This window comes from Theobroma cacao, chromosome 2, assembly GCF_000208745.1.
Source record: "Theobroma cacao cultivar B97-61/B2 chromosome 2, Criollo_cocoa_genome_V2, whole genome shotgun sequence".
Taxonomy (NCBI): domain Eukaryota; kingdom Viridiplantae; phylum Streptophyta; class Magnoliopsida; order Malvales; family Malvaceae; genus Theobroma; species Theobroma cacao.
This window is the reverse complement of record NC_030851.1, coordinates 17,920,484-17,941,205: the sequence shown is the minus strand read 5'-3', so window position 1 is coordinate 17,941,205 and position 20,722 is coordinate 17,920,484. Positions and strand designations below refer to the sequence as shown.

At 34.2% G+C, this 20,722-nt stretch overlaps 1 long non-coding RNA gene across 1 annotated transcript; it reads left to right on the top strand.

Annotated features, from left to right (window-relative positions):
- On the top strand, positions 19,331-19,964 carry LOC108660982. The gene is made up of 3 exons (XR_001926818.1): positions 19,331-19,594; positions 19,695-19,727; positions 19,898-19,964. It is a non-coding gene; the product is annotated as an uncharacterized LOC108660982 (long non-coding RNA).

Here is a 20,722-nt window from a genome sequence, read left to right as displayed (position 1 = left end):
TCACTCACATTTTTCTTAGTTAAAGCTTCTACATCTGCCTTATCTTTCATTCGAATTGTAAAGGCAAGATCAGCCTTTTCATTCTTCCTTGCAGCCCTCTTTTATTCATCAACTTCCAAAATATTCACCAAATCAGATATAAAGAGCTGTGAAATATCTTTTACCTGTTCCAGTGATGATACTGTGGCATCAAACCTTTTAGGTAAGCTTATAAGAATTTTCTCCATAACCTTAGCATCAGATAAAGTCTCTCCCAACAGTCGAATTTGATTCACCAGCTTCATCACTGCATTAATGAATTCCTGCACATTCTGACTTTCTTTCATCCTCAATAATTCATATTGCTTTATGATATTCTGAAGATGAATTTTCTTGCTTCTGGTAGACCCCAAAAACTCTTCTTCAAGCTTATTCATGCTTGTTTTGCTGTCTTACATCCCATAATCTGACCAAAACTGATTCTATAATAGCTGAGTGTATAAAGGATAAGGCTCTAAATTTCTTTGTTATATCCTCTTCATATTGCTTCACTTGTGTTAGTGTGGCATTATCTTTCAATACTAGTACTTTTGTCTCCTTTTCAACTACATTCCATAGATTGACACCTTTTAGGAATGCTTTCATTCTAATGGCCCAAATAAGATAGTTAGAGCCATCGAAAATGGGTGCAGTCTGTTGTGTGACAATTAAAGCTGACATTTTAATAAGAATAAACTTGTGATGAGTGATAAGAAGTTTTAACTAGCTCAAAGATCAGCTATTTGCTTTGATACCATGACATGAAAGTAAAAAAAAAAAATAAAACTGTGGTTTAGACTGTTTTGTGAAGATAAAGAAAAAACAAAGCAAAAATGGAAGAAGTGATGGGAAGGTCGAGACCTTCAAGGCTAGACTAGTGGCAAAGGGTTTTACCCAAAGAGAAGGGATTGACTATGAGAAAACCTTTTTACTGGTTGCTATGCTTAAATCCATCAAGATCTTTCTAACCGTAGCCGTACATCTTGATTATGAGATATGACAAATGGATGTCAAGACCACATTTTAAATGGGGATCTTGAAAAGTGCAATATCGCTCAACCAGAAGGTTTCATTAAAAAGGGCCACAAGCATAAGGTTTGTGAATTGCATTGGTCCATTTATGAACTTAAGCAAGCATCTAGGTCTTGGAACATAAGATTTGATACTGCTATCAAATCATACAGTTTCCAACAAAATGTTGGTGAACCCTATGTTTATAAAAGGATACAGGATAAAAAGGTTGTTTTCCTAGTTCTTTATGTTGATGACATTATACTCATTAGGAATGATGTAGGAATGTCATCAACAGTTAAAGGCTTGCCAAACCAACAATTCAATATAAAGGATTTTGGAAAAGCTAGCTATGTTTTAGGTATCAAACTTATAAGGAATCGTAAGAACAAGCAGATAGCATTATCTTAAGCATCCTACATAGATAAGATTTTGGCCAATTTTTCTATGCAAGATTCCAAGAAGGGTTATATGCCATCTAGACATGGAATCAAACTTTCTAAGGAGATGTTACATAAAACTCTAGAGTAAGTTGAAAGCATGAGACAGATTCCATAAGCATCTGCTATTGAAAGTCTCACATATGCTATGCTATGCACTAGGCTAGATATCTACTATGTAGTTGGATTAGTTAGTAGATTTCAGTCAAACCCAGGCATAGAGCATTAGACTACAGTCAAGTGCATTTTTAAATATATTCAAAGAACGAAAAATTACATGCTTGTATATTCTAGAAGTGACCTTGTAGCAACAAGGTACATTGATTCAGATTTTTAGTTTGATGTTGATTCGAGGAAATCAATATTAAGATCTATTTTCACCATTGGAAGAGGAGCCATAGTTTGGAGGAGTGTAAAACAATCTTGTATTGCATGCTCTACTACGGAGGTAGAGTATGTTACGGCTTGCGAAGCAACAATTGAAGTTGTATGGCTCCATAAGTTCTTTATGGACCTTGAAGGAATTCCGGATGTGAACAAGCCTATTACACTCTATTGTGATAATAATCAAGCAGTGGCTAACTCAAAAGAACTGCAGAATCATAAAGCAGCAAAACGTATTGAAAGGAAGTATCATCTCATTTGAAAGATCATACAACATGGAGAAGTACTTGTAAAGAAAATTCCAACAGAGTAGAACCTCACCGATCCATTCATAAAGACTCTAACACAAAAGAGTTTCGATATCACTTAGAAGGTCTTGGAATGAAGGCTATGTCATACTTGTTTTAAGGCAAGTGGGAGATTGTAGAGAATATGGTGCCTTGGAAAGCAAGTATAATCTCATGCTTAATTTCATTAAATTTATTTGTAATAAAAGTACATTTTGATTATAAGACGAAGAGTTTGTTTTAAGTAAACATTCATTATCTAGTTATTAAGGTACCATGATTCTATTGAGATATTAAAATACATTTGTATGAAGAGTTATACATAAGAGACATGTATTTTAATTGAATCTAAAAATTGCTCACAGCCATATAATAAAGCTGGTCACTTTATTGTGTTAAGGCTGTAGTGTCCCGATTACTTCCAATGAAATAAATGTGATTCATTTCGAAGGAATGATGAGTATTCAATCATTGAAACGTTTGACTTCGAGCAATGACACTATAACATGAACTAGAATCATGTGAGAATCAAATTTAAGTTTAACCGTTACTTAAATCTTGATCTCACACTTTTACATTTGCTTATAGTAGAACCGAAATCCTAATAGATAGTGTACTCATGTTTAATCTCCTTATAATCTTTGATTTACCATGAGCATGATCATCATAAAGCGTTGATCTAGACTCCGTATTTTGGGATTATAATCGAGATGAACATCTGGAAACATATATCCAAATAATAAAGTTCATAGTACTAACATTACTTATAGTGATTTCAAGAAGATTGGTGATTAATTTGGACCTAGTGGATTGATGAATTAGCTGCTCATCACATCTAGATACTCAAAAGATTAGAGCTAGAGTATTGATCACTAATTGGATGAAATTTGAGACTAGGGAACAAAATTGACATAAAAGGTAAAAGAGTAATTTCACCTTTTGTCATTGGATGGTATATAAGGTTTGAAATTGGACAACTAATAATTAATATCAAGTATTGAATTGTTTCTTTTAATTATAGTTAATCCAAGAATTCAACCATGAATCTATGGTGGAACGATTTCATGGTTAATAAGCTTGAATTTTTTTTAATAAGATCAAGAATAATTCTAAGTTTATTGGAGCTTGGAATATCTATGTCCAAATAGATTCCCCATTTGGCTTCATAGAATTCAACTTGTTTAAGTTGGAATGTATGTTTTATTTGATTAATTAAATTATGTACAAAAATGGCAACTTTAACATGTTTATCTTAATTAAGACAAAAAAATATGTTTGTCTTAATTTAAGACAAGAAAAATATTTTTTGTTTTAATCTGGGCAAGAAAACATATTTGTCTCAATTTAGACAAGATAAAATATTTTTGTCTTAATTAAAGACAAGAGTTGTCTTAAATTAAGATAATGCTAGCAGGATTTTTGCAAAATGAATCTAGACATCCATGTTGATAAAAGGAGACTTCATGTTTGACTATCACTTTTTTATTTATTATTAATTCTTTTTGAATAAAGATGGATAATAATAAAATAAGAGTTATTATTCAATAAGGAGTTTTATCTTATCAAGAACTCTAAATAATAGTTGAAGAATTAAATTATTTATTCTTTAATTTTAATTTTGATAATTATGAAGCATGTTTGATGCTTCCATAACTCTAAATAGATGGTCAAGATCAATTCAAAGGTGTTTGACTTTGATTAAACCTTTGAGGCAAGAGTTATAATAAAAAGAGAAGAGATTAGAAGAAAAGAGACGAAAATACTTTTTGTAAAAAAAAGTTTCAACCGTCACTTCTCTCCTTATCCTCCAAACTTTGCCGTATCTTTCTTCTTTTTTCCCATTCTTGGCTGAATTTTATGAAAGAAAATAGCCATTAATTTTTAGGCAAAAAAGATAGACAAAATCGGTTTCCATCTTGTAGTCTAACATTCCACACCTAGTCCACTCAAAGTTCAAGTTGAGAGTGTTCTTGAGAATAAGTGGTAAACTTGTTTGATCGAGAAATCATTCATTGATGTGGTAGTGTCCGAAAATAAGAATCTCAAAATAAAAGGTATGTTTTTTTTACTTAATAGATTTTTATTTTCTAGGATGTGATTATGTTACTTGCAATAAGAATGATGTGTGTTTCCGCTTGTGTAATTGGATTGCTTGCTTCCTTTATAAAAGAAATTTTTGAAATCCATACTTTACACAATCACATCAATCCACGAAGATCCTACTTTAACATGGGAATCACAAGCACTCATATACTTAAGTCATATGAGATTATAAATATAGTTCAACAACTTCAAGTGTCAAGCTTGTAATTATGTAAGAACAAATGTATGGGAGTTAAATCATTTTAAGAACTTGTCAAGGATCACCCAAATAATGTTTAAGCAAATTTGATTATTTTGTTATAATCAAAACTAGAATAATTTTGAAGCTAATACATAAGGCGACCCTTACCACTCTTTTTCATCAAATCAACAAGTTCGTTAGCAATTAAGGCAACATCAAGCAATTGTCTCCCCTGCACAAATGCAAATCGTTAGTCCCCACTCACTTCTCTAATCACCTTTCTCAATCTGTTTGCCAAGACTTTTGCTATGATCTTATAAACACTCCCCACCAAGCTAATGGGCCTGTATTCACTAATTGAAATTGGATTAGTAACTTTAAGAATTAAAGTAATAAAGCTTTCACTCACCCCATGACCAAGCCTTCCAATTCTATAAAACTCCTCAATAAAAGAGATAACATCCCCTTTAACAACATACCATTAAGCTTTAAAAAAATTCAAATTGAATCTATCAAGACTTGGTGCTTTATTCCCATCACTACCTTTTATGACCTCCCAAACCTCACTTTCAATGAGCGGACTTTCTAACCCCTCTTTAAAAGATGCCTTTAACCTACCCAGTCTACACTTCTAGTTTGCCACCTTGAGTGTCTTCTTACTCGAATAAAGCTTTGTGAAGTGCCTTACAACCTCTTTTTCAATCTATACAAGATCATCAATAATCATCTCATTCATTGTAATACTCATCAACCTATTAATTCACCTTATTGCAGAAGCCATTTCATGAAAATACCTTGTATTCCTATCACTATCTGTAACCCACCTGGTACGAGATTGTTGTTTCCATTTACGTTCTTCCAATCTATACAAATCCCATAACTTTGCCCCGTTTCTGCATAACACTCTCCCTTTGCAAAAAAGTCACCCCTAATCTTGTTGGCTCCATTAGTTTTTGATGATAATAAAACATTCCTATTTCATTTGTATCTAATATTTCTAATTGAGTGTGCAGGACAAAAATTGTATGCAAATATTTAATTAATCATTCAAATGCACGTATCAAAGAGCATAAAAATAAGGAAATCAGAATTGATCAACAAGACAGAAGCCCCTTAGTCGATTAATGAAGAGTTCGTCAGCTAAGATTTAAATCAAAAGTTGGTGGGCTAAAAAGTATTGAGAAACAGAACCAACTTAGTCAACTAAGGAATGAGTTAGTCAACTAAGTGCACACTGCCAGAACTGCCAGAAACTAGGATCAGAAGACAGAGATAACTTAGTCAACTAAGATATTGGTTAGTCGACTAAGAGCATTCTGCATGTAATTTTGAAGTCTGCACTAAAAGACAAATTAACGACCAGATTAGCTACCAAACTGTTTTCAACAGTCAAAAATTGTCTAACTCACATCAGAGCTGATTTTCAAGTATAAAAGGGACTTCCAATAGCTAGAAACAAGTTTAGAGAAGGCTTCCAAGCAAAAAGAGCTCAAAAACTAGCAAAAATCTCTCTGCACTTTACTGCACTCAACGCCCCATCTTTGTAGTTGTGTTTTGCACTTCAACTTGTACCACTTAGATCAACTTTGTGATCATAGGTACACTTCTATTTCATTTCTCTTTATTTTCTTATAGTGAAAGGGTCACTCTAAGGGGTTCAATCAAGTTAGGATTGCTTGTTTAGGTAAAGGTTCTAACTTAGCCTTGAAAAGTTAGGTATTGGGTTATAGTTGAGCCCGAGAAAAACAATTGTGAAAGGTTTTGGCTAAGCCTGGAAAAAGCCATTGTAAAGCTTGGTGAAAGCTTGGTAATTTCACCGTTCTTAGTGGATTGTTTGGAAAATCCTTGGTTGAACAATCAAGGTAGTGGATGTAGGTCTTGGACCGAACCATTATAAATAGCTGTGTGTTTGTCTGTTTTGTTTTCAGTTTTTATTCATCTTTAAGTTCTTTCTTTTATTGTGCATTTGTCTCCAATTAGAGGTCAATTTTTGAAAGAGCCAAAAAGTGTTATTCACCCCCTTCTAGCACATTTATTTGGGACTAACAAGTGATATCAGAGCTAGTTCCCTATTCTTAAGGTCTAACACCCTTTGGGAGGATCTAAATGGCTTTCCAAAAATCCATAGTTGCTAAGGGACAATCCACAAACAGACCACCTCTGTTTGATAGCTCTAACTATCCTTATTGGAGCACTAGGATGTCAATATACATTAGAGCAATTGATTATGAAATGTGGGACATCATAACTAATGGACCCTTTATTTCCTCAATCTTAAATTTAGTAACAAATGAGATGATGCCTAAGCCAAAGTCTGAATGGATCGAGGCTGAAACTAAGAGAGTCCAAACAAATTTTAAGGCTATCAATACATTGCATTGTGCCTTAACTCCCACCGAATTCAACAAAGTATCAAGTTTTACAACAGCTAAACAAGTGTGGGATAAACTTAGAATTATCCATAAAGGGACTTCTCAAGTCAAAGAGTCCAAGATAGCTCTCTTGACCCATAATTATGAAATGTTTAAGATGGAGCCTGGTAAAGATATCACCAGCAGGTTAGATAGATTCACAAATATCACAAACAAATTAAGTCAACTAGGCAAACCAATTCCCGAGCATGAGATTGTTAAAAGACTTCTTAGAAGCCTACCAAAAAATTAGAAGCCTCAAGTGACTGCAATTCGAGAAGCCAAGGACCTAAAAGTTATTACTCTAGATGAGATTTGTGGTTCTCTCCTCACTCATGAGCTATAACTCAAGGAAGAAGAAGAAAAAGATAAGAAGAAAGCAAAATAAAAGAAAAAGAGCATTACTCTAAAAGCCAGCATTCTTGAAGAAGAGCTGGAAGAGCTATCCTGTGATGATGATGAAGAGTTGGCACTGGTTGCAAGGAAATTCAAAAAGCTTATGGGCAAAAAAAATCGGAGACTAGCTAGAAGAGGGTTTAGAAAAGATCAAGGTCTTTCATTGAAAACCAGAAACAAAAATGACTCCAACAAAAAGGAGGAGTTGACCTGCTTCGAATGCAAAAAGCTTGGACATTTCAAGTCCGAATGCCCATTGCTGAAAGAAGAAACTCTAAAGAAAAACAAGAAATCAAATAAGGCAATGGTGGCAGCTGCATGGTCGGATAGTGACACATCAAACTCTGAAGCTGAAGATGAAAAAGCTGAAGAAAGAGCAAACTTGTGTTTGATGGTACAAGATGATGAATCCGAGGTATCCTCATCCCCTTGCAATATTTCTATTGATGATTTACAATATGAGTATGAGTGCCTTTATGATGAATTTGAAAAACTCTTTTCAAAATACAAGGCTTTAAAGAAAAAGACTGCATCTTTTGAAAATGATTTGGAAAAGATAAGAGAAGAGTTCAATTCTGTTTTTGAGCAAAAAAATTTTCTGCAAGTTGAGTTAGAATAGTCAAAAATAGATTTTGAAGTTTTGAAATTAGAGCTGGACAATAAATTTGAAGCTTTGCAAAAAACACTTGATGAAAACACAGCTCTTAAGAATTTGAAAAATGAAACTTCAAAAAGAAATGTCTACTACAAGAAAAATTCCGGTAATGCAGTATCTAGATGCTATATTTATAACAAAATTGGTCATTTATCATATGATTGTTTTACGAAAAGAAGCATGCAAAAAATAAGAAAAATATGGTTCCAAAACGATTTTATGTTGCTGCTAACAATCAAGAACCCATCAAGGTATGGGTACCTATAAAGAAAAACTGAAATTTTGTTCTGTAGGTTGAGCTGCACTTAAAAGACACATGTTCAAGAGCTCAACTCAAGAAAAAGTAGCCTTGGTATATGGACAGTGGTTGCTCATGGCACATGACAGGAGATGAAACGCTATTTGTTTAGCTGGACAAAAGAAATGGAGGTACCGTATCCTTTGGTGATGATTCAAAAGGCAGAATTCATGGTATAGGAACGTTTGGTAAGAACTCCCAAACTCAAATCAGTCATGTGTTATTGGTTAAAGGCTTGAAACATAATTTATTGAGCATTAGTCAATTATGTGATAAAGGATTTAAAGTATGCTTTGATTCAAATAAGTGTGAAGTGATAGATATAAGCACAGATAAAGTTTCATTTATAGGAAGAAGATTAAAAAATATGTATGTTGTATTTCTTGAAAATCTTGAAATGAATTGTGAAATGTGTTTAATGGCAAATGCTGAAAATGATAGCTGGCTGTGGCATAGGAGACTAGGATATGTGAGCGTGCATACTATGTCAAAATTAATTAGGAAAAATCTAATTGTTGGACTGCCAGATATAAAATTTGAAAATGATAAAATATGTGATGCTTGCCAACTAGGAAAACAAGTTAGAACATCCTTTAAGACTAAGAAGATTGTGTCAACAACTAGACCTCTTGAATTGCTTCACATTGATCTATTTGGTCCAATAAGTATAACTAGTCTATGAGGAAAATCTTATGGATTTGTAATAGTTGATGACTACTCTAGTTACACTTGGGTTTATTTTCTTGCTCATAAGAATGATGCTCTACCAGCATTTATAAGTCATTGTAGGAAGGTAGAAAATGAAAAAGGATTACCTATAGTTAGTATTAAGAGTGATCATGGAAGAGAATTTGAAAGTGATGAATTTGAGAAATTTTGCAATGAAAAGGGGTTGGATCATAATTTTTTTACATCTAGAACACCTCAACAAAATAGAGTTGTAGAGAGGAAAAACCAAACCTTAAAAGAAATGGCAAGAACTATGCTATGTGAGAATAACCTACCAAAAATATTTTTGGGCTGAGGCAATGAACACAGCAACATATATACTTAATAGAGTCTCAATTAGAGCCATGATATCAAAGACTCCCTATGAACTTTACAAGGGTAGGAAATCAAATATTTCATAACTTAGGAGTTTTGGTTGTAAATGTTTTGTGTTAAACAATGGAAAACAGTCCTTAAGTAAGTTTGATGCAAAAAGTGATGAGGCAATATTTTTAGGATATGCATTAAACTCAAAGGCCTATAGAGTTTTCAACATAAGAACTTTAACTATTGAAGAATTAATCCATGTAGTTTTTGATGAGTCCAATGCCTTACAAAAGGAAATTCATGCTAATGATGATGATGATGTAAAGATCCTAGACAAGCAAATGGAACAAATGAGCTTAGAGAACAATAAAAATAATGAAGAAAGCTCACCTATAAGAGAAAATGAAACTCCACCTCTAGAAAATTTGCAAAGAACAAAAATTCAGCATAATGTTCTTCCAAGGAGTTAGAGATATGCAAAAGACCACCCACAAGAACTAATCATAGGTGATATTTCACAAGGTGTTAAAACTAGGAGAGCAACAAGAGAGACTTGTGAGTTTACAACTTTCATATCTCAAATTAAGCCTAAAACATTTAAGGAAGCAAAAAAAGAGGAAAGCTGGATATTGGCCGTGCAAGATGAACTTGATCAATTCAAAAGAAATCGTGTGGTCATTAGTCTCTAGGCCTTTAAACCACCCTATTTTTGGAACAAAATGGGTGTTTAGAAATAAGGCAGATGAGCAAGGAAATGTAGTTAGAAATAAACCCCAAGGATACAACCAAGAGGAAGGAATTGACTATGATGAGACCTTTGCACCAGTAGCTAGGATTGAAGTCATCAGGTTGTTGCTTGCTTTTGCATGCTTTATGAATTTTAAATTGTACCAAATGGATGCAAAGAGTGCATTTTTAAATGGTTTCATCCAAGAAGAAGTTTATGTTGAGCAACCCCCTAGGTTTGAGGACTTTGAAAAACCATATCATGTTTTCAAACTTAACAAAGCCTTGTATGGATTGAAACAAGCTACTAGAGCTTGGTATGAGAGGCTTTCAAAATTTCTGGTTGAAAAAGGTTATGTTAGAGGTAGTATTGACACAACATTGTTTATTAAAAGATACTTAAATGATTTGATTATTGTTCAAATTTATGTGGATGACATTGTGTTTGGTGCAACTAATGAGGCTTTCTGCAAGAACTTTGCCAAAGAGATGCAGGGTGAATTTGAGATGAGCATGATGGGTGAGCTGAAGTACTTTCTTGGCATTCAAATCAAACAAAGTGATAAAGGAATCTTTATCAACAAAAAAAGATACACTTAAGACATGCTCAAAAAGTTTGATATGCTGAAGCTAAAATCAATTTGTACACCAATGAATCCATCCACCAGACTTAATTTAGATGAAAAAGGAAGGATGTTGATCAAAAGCTCTATAGAGGTATGATCGGATCATTACTCTACTTAACAGCAAGCAGACCAGATATTTAGTTTAGTGTGTGTTTGTGTACTAGATATCAGTCACAGCCTAAAGAATCACACTTAATTGCTGTTAAGAGAATTTTTAGATATCTCTTAGAAACACAAACCTTAGAAATATGGTACTCTAAAGAATCATTATTTAATCTTGTAGGCTATTCGGATGCAGACTTTGCAGTAAGCAAAATCGATAGAAAGAGCACTAATGGAACATGCCAATTCCTAGGAAGTATGTTAGTATCCTGGTCAAGTAAGAAACAAAATTTTGTAGCACTCTCTATAGCTGAAGCAAAGTATATTTCCTTAGGAAGCTGTTGTGCTCAAATCCTATGGATTAAACAACAACTAAAAAACTAAGGAATATCAATGCGTAATATACCAATATATTGTGATAATACAAGTGCAATTAACATCCCAAAAAATCATGTGTAGCACTCAAGGACTAAACAGATTGAAATTAGGCACCACTTTGTTAGAAACCATGTAGGGAAGGGTGATATTAAAATTGAGTTTGTGAATACTTTGCATCAATTAGCTAACATCTTTACCAAACTTCTAAATGAAGATAGATTTTGTAAGATTAGAAGGAATTTGGGGATGATTAATATGCAGGAGTTGTAGGTAAATTTTTAACTCATACACATAAAACAGAAGGCACTTAGTCGACTAAAGAGAATCTTAGTCAACTAAGAGCATTCTGTCACCTTAAATAATAAGACTCAATTAAGTTAAAGGTAGGGGAATAAAATAATGAAAAGAAACTACCTATCGAAAAATAAAATAGAGAAGAAAAATCGCCTAAACCAAAAATAAAATTAGGAAGTAATTTTTGAATTTTGAAAGGGAAGTCAGACAGTTTTTTTTTTTTGGGATTAAATTGCTCTCAACCTATTTTCTTTACACTCTCTCTCTGCTAAAACCAACGCCTAAAACTGAAACCCTCATCTCCCAACCATTCGAAACCTTGAGTCCAAAATCATCCAAACCAAATGATGAAATCAGGAAAATCTCAAGAACTTTTGGAGAAGAAGAAAGGCAAACGACCAATGGAAGAAAGTTTGCAAGCTGAAATACTGAAGAAAAAAAAAGGATTGAGTCGGGATCTGTAAGCAAAAAATTTGGAAAATCGAAGAGCCACAAATCTGAAAAGAAGAAAGAAAAGAGCAAATCCCACAAGAAATGTACTACTTCATCTTCTAAATTCATAAATAAAGTACATGAAGAAAGATTTAGGAAAATAAAGAATACACCTATCTCTTGTGGAAAATACATTGACTGGGAAAGCTTTAATGAAATGCCTGAAATCTTGACAAGTTTATCAAATTATTTTGAAGAGTTAAAATTGAAGGATTTCAACACATTTAAAAACTGATCATACAGTGCTAGTTTAGTTAAAGAATTCTATTTGAGTATAGTTGTTGACAAGGATGAACTGGAAGATCTTGATGATTATTATGATGAGGGCTTGAATGTGCTTTTGAATGGGAAAGAATTTACCATCACTGCTGCAGATTTAGGGGAACTTCTTAAAATAGAGTGTAATTAGGGAGAATTTGAATTTCCTGAGAATTATGACCCTTCATCCTTGTGGGAAGTTATCACAAGGAAAAGAGAAAAGTACTCCTCCAAGAGTAATGTCAGGCTTATTACAAGTCCTCAAATAAGGATTCTGCATTACTTTGTTGCCACCAATATTCATGGCAGGAGTGGAAGCTTAAGCTACATTAGCCTCCAGGATTTATGGCTAATGGAACATGCATTTAGTGGTGTTTCACTTAATTTGGGTAGATTTATGATTAAGAGAATGAGAGGAGCATGTAGACTTGAGAAGATAAATTTGCCTTATGGAAATATCATCACTTTTCTAGTGTAAAAGAAAGGAATTTGGAGCTTTAGATATGAGGCAGACAAGGTCAAAACCAGAGACTAAGCCATTTATCTAGGAAGCTTGCCTAAAATGGGATACAAACTTGATGGAGAAAGATACATTAAAACCCCCAAGACTGGTCTAGCAAAAGAATCCTCCTTACTTGCTCAACCACAGGCAGCACCACCTCAATTCTCAAATGAAATGATATTTAATCTACTAATGAGAATTGATGGAAAGCTCATAGACCAAGGAGCAAGAATGCAAAAAATTGAGGAAAAAGTGACTGAACTGGAAAAAGTACTGAAAAAGAAAGGAAAAATGCCCTCAGAACCAACTACTGCAGACAACTTTGCACTTCCTAGCCAAGCTCCAGTAGGACAGGAAGCTGAGGACTCTACTTTTTAGGCTGAAGGTCATGAACCTGAGGTGGAACAACCAAGAAAATTCCCCTCACCTGAGCCTCAGGACAAGGAAGAATCAGTACAAGGAACTAAAGTGCTAGGGTCACTAGATGAAACTCCTCTACCTTAACCCGAGACTCAAGAAAAACAGTTTTCTCCCCCCAACTCAAAATAAGTATCTATCATGGATATCTTCCATTAAATGGTTAAAGAAGAGCAAACTGAAAAAGAATCTGTCAAAGTACAAGCAAGGAAGTCCACTGCAGAAGGGCAATAAGGGAAAAGAAAAGAAAAAGTTACTAAAGAACCACAGATAAAGTCCAAACCACCAGGCAAAGGCAAGAAAATAATGGTAACTAAAACGAAGTTCATTAAAAGAAGGAAATCATCCAGATTGGCTGAGAAGGCCAAGCCAACAACAATCTCCTCTCCTCAAAACCTTTTTGAGATTTCATCCCCTGAGCAATCCCCTGAAAAATCCCCTCTAGAACCTTCTTTCGAGCCTCTAAATGTTTTTTATGGCACTAATGAATCCACTCCATCGGCCTCCTTAGAGAACTGAATACCTCCCTCAAATTGATGATGACCAAAAGGGGGAGAAATATAGCTAGGACCTTAGAGGAGAAATTATGAAAAGATTAGGGGAGATAGAAAGTAGAAACTGTTTAAGGGCAATTTGGGAACATTAATTGTTACTGCTGTTTTTACCCAACTAACATTTGAACACTTGACTTTAACTTTGTTGTTTATGTTGTTGGGATGTTGATATGTTTATATTATTCGAATGTTGATAATTGAATATCTGATGTTATCTTACTGTCTATGGTATTTTGACTACTGCTATTAAAAAATCTGGTGCTATACTGATATTGGGATAGTACGCTAATGACTAATTTTTATTATGTGAATGGATTGTGTTGGTGAATAAATATGGATGCTAAGTATAGTATATCTGTTGAATGATAAATGGCATAGACAAAATCTGATAACAATATATTGTTGACAAACACTGCTGAAATTTTGATGATAATCTGTCAACATTCACTTGTTTTAAATCACTTTATATTTTTTCATATATATACTCTGAATGTATAGTGTCATTTTCTATATGACATGAATAAAATTTGCTGGAATGAATAAGCAAAATATGCTCACACTAATGGGAAGCACACACTTAGGGGGAGCAATCCCCATTTTTTGTAGGATTAAAAAGAATAAAAAGACACTGTGGTGTTAATCAAGGAATGTTTTGTCATCATAAAAAAGGGGGAGATTACTGGCTCCATTAGTTTTTGATGATAATAAAACATTCCCATTTCATTTGTATCTAATATTTCTAATTAAGTGTGCAGGATAAAACTTGTATGCAAATATTTAATCAATTATTCAAATGCACATATCAAAGAGCATAGAAATAAGGAAGTCACAATTGATCAATAAGACAGAAGCCCCTTAGTCGATTAATGAAGAGTTAGTCAGCTAAGATTTAAATCAAAAGTTGGCAGGTTAAAGAGTATTGAGAAACAGAACTAACTTAATTGACCAAGGAATGAGTTAGTCAACTAAGTACACACTGCCAGAAACTGGGATCAAAAGACAGAGACGACTTAGTTGACTAAGATATCGATTAGTCGACTAAGAGCATTCTGCTTGCAATTTTGAAGTTTGCACTAAATGGCAGATTGATGGCCAGAATATCTACCAAACTGTTTCCAATGGTCAAAAACTATCTAACTCACATCAGAGCGGAATTTTCAAGTATAAAAGGGACTTCCAACAGTTAGAAACAAGTTTAGAGAAGGCTTCCAAGCAAAAAGAGCTCAAAAACTAGCAAAAATCTCTTTGCACTTTACTGCACTCAACGCCCCATCTTTGTAGTTGTGTTTTGCATTTCAACTTGTACCACTTAGATCAACTTTGTGATCATAGGTACACTTCTATTTCATTTCTCTTTATTTTCTTAGAGTGAAAAGTTCACTCTAAGGGGTTCAATCAAGTTAGGATTGCTTGTTTAGGTAAAGGTTCTAACTTAGCCTTGAAAAGTTAGGTATTGGGTTATAGTTAAGCCTGGGAAAAACTATTGTGAAAGGTTTTGGCTGAGCCTGAAAAAAGCCACTGTAAAGCTTGGTGAAAGCTTGGTAATTTCACTGTACTTAGTGGATTGTTTGGAAAATCCTTGGTTGAACAATCAAGGTAGTAGATGTAGGTCTTGGACCGAACCACTATAAATAGCTGTGTGTTTATCTATTTTGTTTTCAGTTTTTATTCATCTTTAAGTTCTTTCTTTAATTATGCATTTGTCTCCAATTATAAGTTAATATTTAAAAGAGCCAAAAAGTGCTATTCACCCCCCCTCTAGCACATTTATTTGGGACCAACAAATCTTGCCATTCCATATCCAACAAATGTAGTTCACCTTCCAAATCTTCAATCCGGTGTTGCATGCACCCATATTCTTGATTAAAGGCCTCAATTCTTTTAGATTCCTCCATATAGTCGGCCTTTTTTTATTCCACCTAAATCTAGCCTCCAATTATCTTTTATAAGTGATATTAAAAAACTATCCTCTAACCTATAATTGAAGACTTTAAATGGCTTAAAACCCTCATTAAAATCTATCCCACCCAAAGTCACTAGATTATGATTAGATAAAGAAAATGACAAACATACTTGAACCATATCAGAGTAACCTGCCAACAAATCAGAATCAACTAAAAGCCTATCCAATCGACAAAAGGTAGCATCCTCCCTCCTACTGCACCAAGTGAATTTACCCCCTACCATAGGTAAATCCACCAACACAGTCTCCTGAATAAAATTATCAAAATCGATAGTAGCTTTTATTACATCCCTTCTACCCACCTTTTCTTCTTTAAACCCGACTAAGTTGAAATCACCACCCAAACACCACCAAACATCACGTTTATTCATTTCAGACAGTAATTTTAACCATAACTTAGCTCTTTTAGTGTCATCATTGGGCATATATTCGTTCATAAATCCACATCTTCTAGAAATCCCATTCACAACACCAATGACAATAATAAATTTCTATCCAACATTATCTCTTCTATATTTAAAAATTCATCCCTCCACATCAAAATTAAGCCACCAAACAAACCTTTCGACTTCACACTACAACCTCTAATTTTATCCTTACATCACAACAATTCAAACACGTTGCTTAAATGTTTTCTTAACTTTGTTTCTTGTTAAAAAACAGTAGATGGATTTTCTTTATTTATGACCCTTTTGACTACTCTTTTTTTTCTCCCATCTACAAACCCCTCTAATATTCCATATTATTAACTTCATATATTAATTAAACACACTCACTCAACCTCCTAAACCACTCATTACGCATACTGACCTTGCTCCTCCTACTCCAACAAGGTTACAGCTTTAATTAATTCCTCTTTTTCCATTACTAATTTTAATCCAGCCTTCTTGCACACCTGCCAAACTCTTTCTACCTCTTGTATATTACAATCCAATTAGTCATTTGATTCTGGCTCCAGGTGAAACATTTAAAAGTCTCTTCAATAGACTTGCCATTTCTCAATGTCTTACCGTCTACAAACACATCTTTTCTCTCATTTGGTTTTTTTCCCCTTAGGACGCCTCTTACCACTCTTAAGTACACACTTTGAATCCTTTCTAAAGTTACATCCCAATGCACCATCTAAATCACTACTATCATCCCCAAACTTTCTGTTGGAGCCATCTTTAACACATTGTATCCATAAATTGTTTTATATGATTAACGCCTCCAACGTACTAATATTTCCATCATATTGACCAGCAACATCCCTTTGCTTAAGCATAAAGATAAAGTCTACTTCATCCACACCTGTCAGTCCAAATAATGCTACGACACCTCCCTTTGTCTCCACATTATCCAATGTTTTATCAAGTCGAAAACTCCCAAGTGCAACACAATTTCAATTAAGTCACAACTTTTATTACCAACTTCCCTATTCTTATCATTATCTCCATAAATTGTCTGAAGTGGTTTACAAGCCATAGCACTTTCCATATTAAAACGGGCCTCCAACTCTTGTACCTTATCTGCCTACCTCTTCAATGCTTGGAAAATTCTAGAAAAAATTTTATCCAATAAAATAGGTTAATAAGTTGCACCAAGATACTCTAACCCTTCATCATCAAGACTTTCATTTTCATTAAGAGTCTCCCTAGTCTTGATAATAGCTCTATTTGAATTTTGAATTTTGTTTTCTTTATTTCCCTTACATTCCTGATCGCCAATTATAACTAACTCATTGTCCAACTGACCATTTCCTAGTTTCAAAATTTGAATATCTTGCTGCCCATTGCCACCATGAGCGAACTCCTAAACCAGTTAGGCACCACCGTCACTACCCTTCACATCACCACCATCCTCATTAGAGCTAACTGTCATAATCTTAACAGCTTTTACATGCACTATAAACTTATTATTACTACCCGAATAGTGGAAAACATGGTAATTTATTTGAGCTTATACACTCTTACCAAAATTTTGCCAAACTCAAACTAGTTCATTAATAAAGAAATCGAGTCTATCTTAAAGCATTCACCCCATTTATCCCTTAAGGCCTTAAACAAAATTTCATGCCACACATGAATTGGTATTTGTTCTATATAAACCCGGCATTGTAACTCTTTTTGTTGCGAATCACCGTCGTAGGGAGACACAATCACACACCACTCTTTTAGTAGAGAGAATGACTCTGCCAACTCCATATCCATGCTTCTATGATCCTCAAAAGTAATAAAGAACCTAAGACCTCCAACTTTTCTAACTCTAGCTTTAATACCCAAATCCGCAATACTTTCCTTAATTTGGGATATACATACTCCCACATGTATTGTCCTAATAACTGACCTTTTCAACCACTCTCTACCGATTTTGGGAACATAGACTTTCAAATCCTCTTGGACCATTACCCTCAATTGTTTCACAACATGGATAGACCTCATTATAGTATTCTTATCCTTGTCCATTAACACATCTTTAAACAAATGCCGTTCACCCATACCTGTATTTAGTTAACCAACATTTAAACCACCACCACCTTTGTATTTAGCAAAAGCTTTTTTAATCATTAATCTTTTCCCAGCAAAAAACATTCCATTACCATGTTGAAGACATTCCACGTTTACCTTTGCCTCTCGACACAAAGACATCCACCACCACTCCAAAACAGTTAAAAGCTGCCTTGATTTCAACCCATGAAGCCCCCACTTTCAAATTATCCACAACAACTGAATGCAATGAAGACTTTCACCATGCCAACTCCAATTGTCCGCGTATCCTTATGCCCTAAAACCCTTGCTGATAGAAGTCCTCGTTCGTTCCTCCTTGTCCATGCCTATTTGCAAAAAAGCCTCCCTTTCTCTCTCCAAAATGCTCTTTTTTTCTCTCTATAGCCATTTTAGTAATAAGTCAAAGTTGAGGGAAGAGGATTGAGAGGAAAGGAGTAAAGATAAAGATAGATTGAAAATGAGAAAAAAAGAGAGTAGGTTTTATAGTTAGGTTTTAAAGGTTTAAAAAAGGCACCTGAAACAACGCCGTTTAAATGTAAAGGAGAAAAAAAAAGGGGAAGAAGGAAATAGACTAGCCTTAACCTAATAACTTTAGGTCTCCTTTGATGTAATACGCCATACTTTGATATAGTGGCCAATAAAGCTTATCAGATGCCAATTGAGGTTAATTAGAATGTTTAAAAGTGATGAAAGGTAAAAAGAATATTCTAGAGATAAATAATCCACATGTGAGGGAGTAATAATGAATTAATAATATTTTGATTGAGGATGAATTAGCGAGATAAAAAGTGATTCAGAAGTGAATCGGGGTATAATAAGGTACTTTGGGTGCTAAGGAGACAAGTGGAAATTTTGGAATAAAATATTATTTTATTGATAAAATAATATTAAAATATTAATATTTTATTTGATGTCGAAATTAGTCATGAAGGAGGAGAATATGGACAATCTAAGTGGGGGAGAAGAAGAATGAGGGAAGTTCGGAGAAAAATGACATTAGTGGGGCCCGCGTGTCTTTATTAAATAAAGCTAACGCGGGTAATTAAATATTTAAATATTATGGTGATATCGCATTGAGACATAGACTTGATATTTTATTGGTACAAGTTTTAAGGAAGAAAAATAGAAAGAAATTAGAATTAAAATAGGGTTGGGAGGACTTAATTGAAAGGATGAGAACCTTGGAGGGTAAAACGATAATTTTTTCATTAAGCTTGGTCAAAGCTTCCAAAGGAAGCTTTGATCCTTCATCCTTATCCCATGGCCGTCCATCATGTCCAAGGCATCATCTTCCATCTTCTTCTCCTCCCAACGCCATTTTCATCCTTCACCAAAAAAAAATCAAGATTTTTCATTTTCTTTCCCTTGTTTTCTTTTCCTTTCTTTTCTTTTCTTACTTCTTCCTTCCCCTAACTTCTTGGGCACCAAAACCACAGCTTCTAACCTCATTTTTTAGCACATCTAAACCCTAGGAGAGAGAAAGAAAAATCTCTCTTTCTTTTCTTCCTTTTCTATTTTTACTCCACTTTCATCAATACTTGAATTTCGGCTACAAATCTTCATTTCAAAGCCAATAGGTATATATTTTCAACTCTTGAATTTTAGGATTTATGGGTTTGTAATTTTTAGACTTTATTTTCTAATTTTCTTCAAATTTTCTTTCCTTGAAATGGTTAGGTTTTGTTGATCTTCATGCCTTCAAGCACCAAGGTAAAGAAAACTTCAAGCTTGAACAATTAGTTTAAGGGGTTTGTGAATTAGACTAAAATTCTAAGTTAAGTGTTAGGTTAAAGTGTACATTGTATAATATATATTTATTAGAATTATCAAATTCAGATTATGACTCAATTGAGGTTGTTATGGTTTATTGGTAAATATAGGTTTTAATGGTATTTTGGGACTACCTGGATTAAGATCTTGTGGGTGCTAGTTTCGTTAGGCGACATTGCTAAGGTGAGTGAACTTGCATTTAAAAATGTTTTGGGATAAATGCACGTGTTGGAATGAATCATTTGAAAACTTTATTTGTCTTTGCTTTAAAATGTGCCTGGGAACAAGCCTTTAATGAAATGTCTTTAAGTTGTGAAATTGTGCAATGCGATTAACTCATGTGTTCCTATATTATGCGATACATATAATGTGATGAATTACATATTTGAAATATTATGTTGAATTGCCAATTGATTTGTGGCATGTGATGTATTGTTATGCAAAGATTGTTGTTACATGTTGTTACATGAGCCATGCATTGAAATGTAATGTTGAATGATAATTGTAACCACGCATGTGTGATGTGAGAGTGCACATGCCGGTGATGACGGGTGATTCCAGCTATGTGCGGTGTGGGAGTGCACATGAGCTAATGACTAGTGGGTGATGATTCCAGCTACGTGCGGTGTGGGAGTGCACATGAGCTGATGACTGGTGGGTGATGATTCCAGCTATGTGCAGTGTGGGAGTGCACATGAGCTGATGACCGGAGGATGATGATTCCAGCTATCGTGCGGTGTGAGAGTGCACTTGAGCTGATGACCGACGGTTGTATACATGTTTACACATACTATAGAAATGTTAGAGAAAATATTATGTGATTGCATTGAATGTTGAAAGTTGAACTTCCTAAATGTTTTAAAATGAGTTGAAAAATAGCACAGCATTGAGTTTTGTTCATAATATACAAAATTGCATTGTTTTTAAACGAGTGC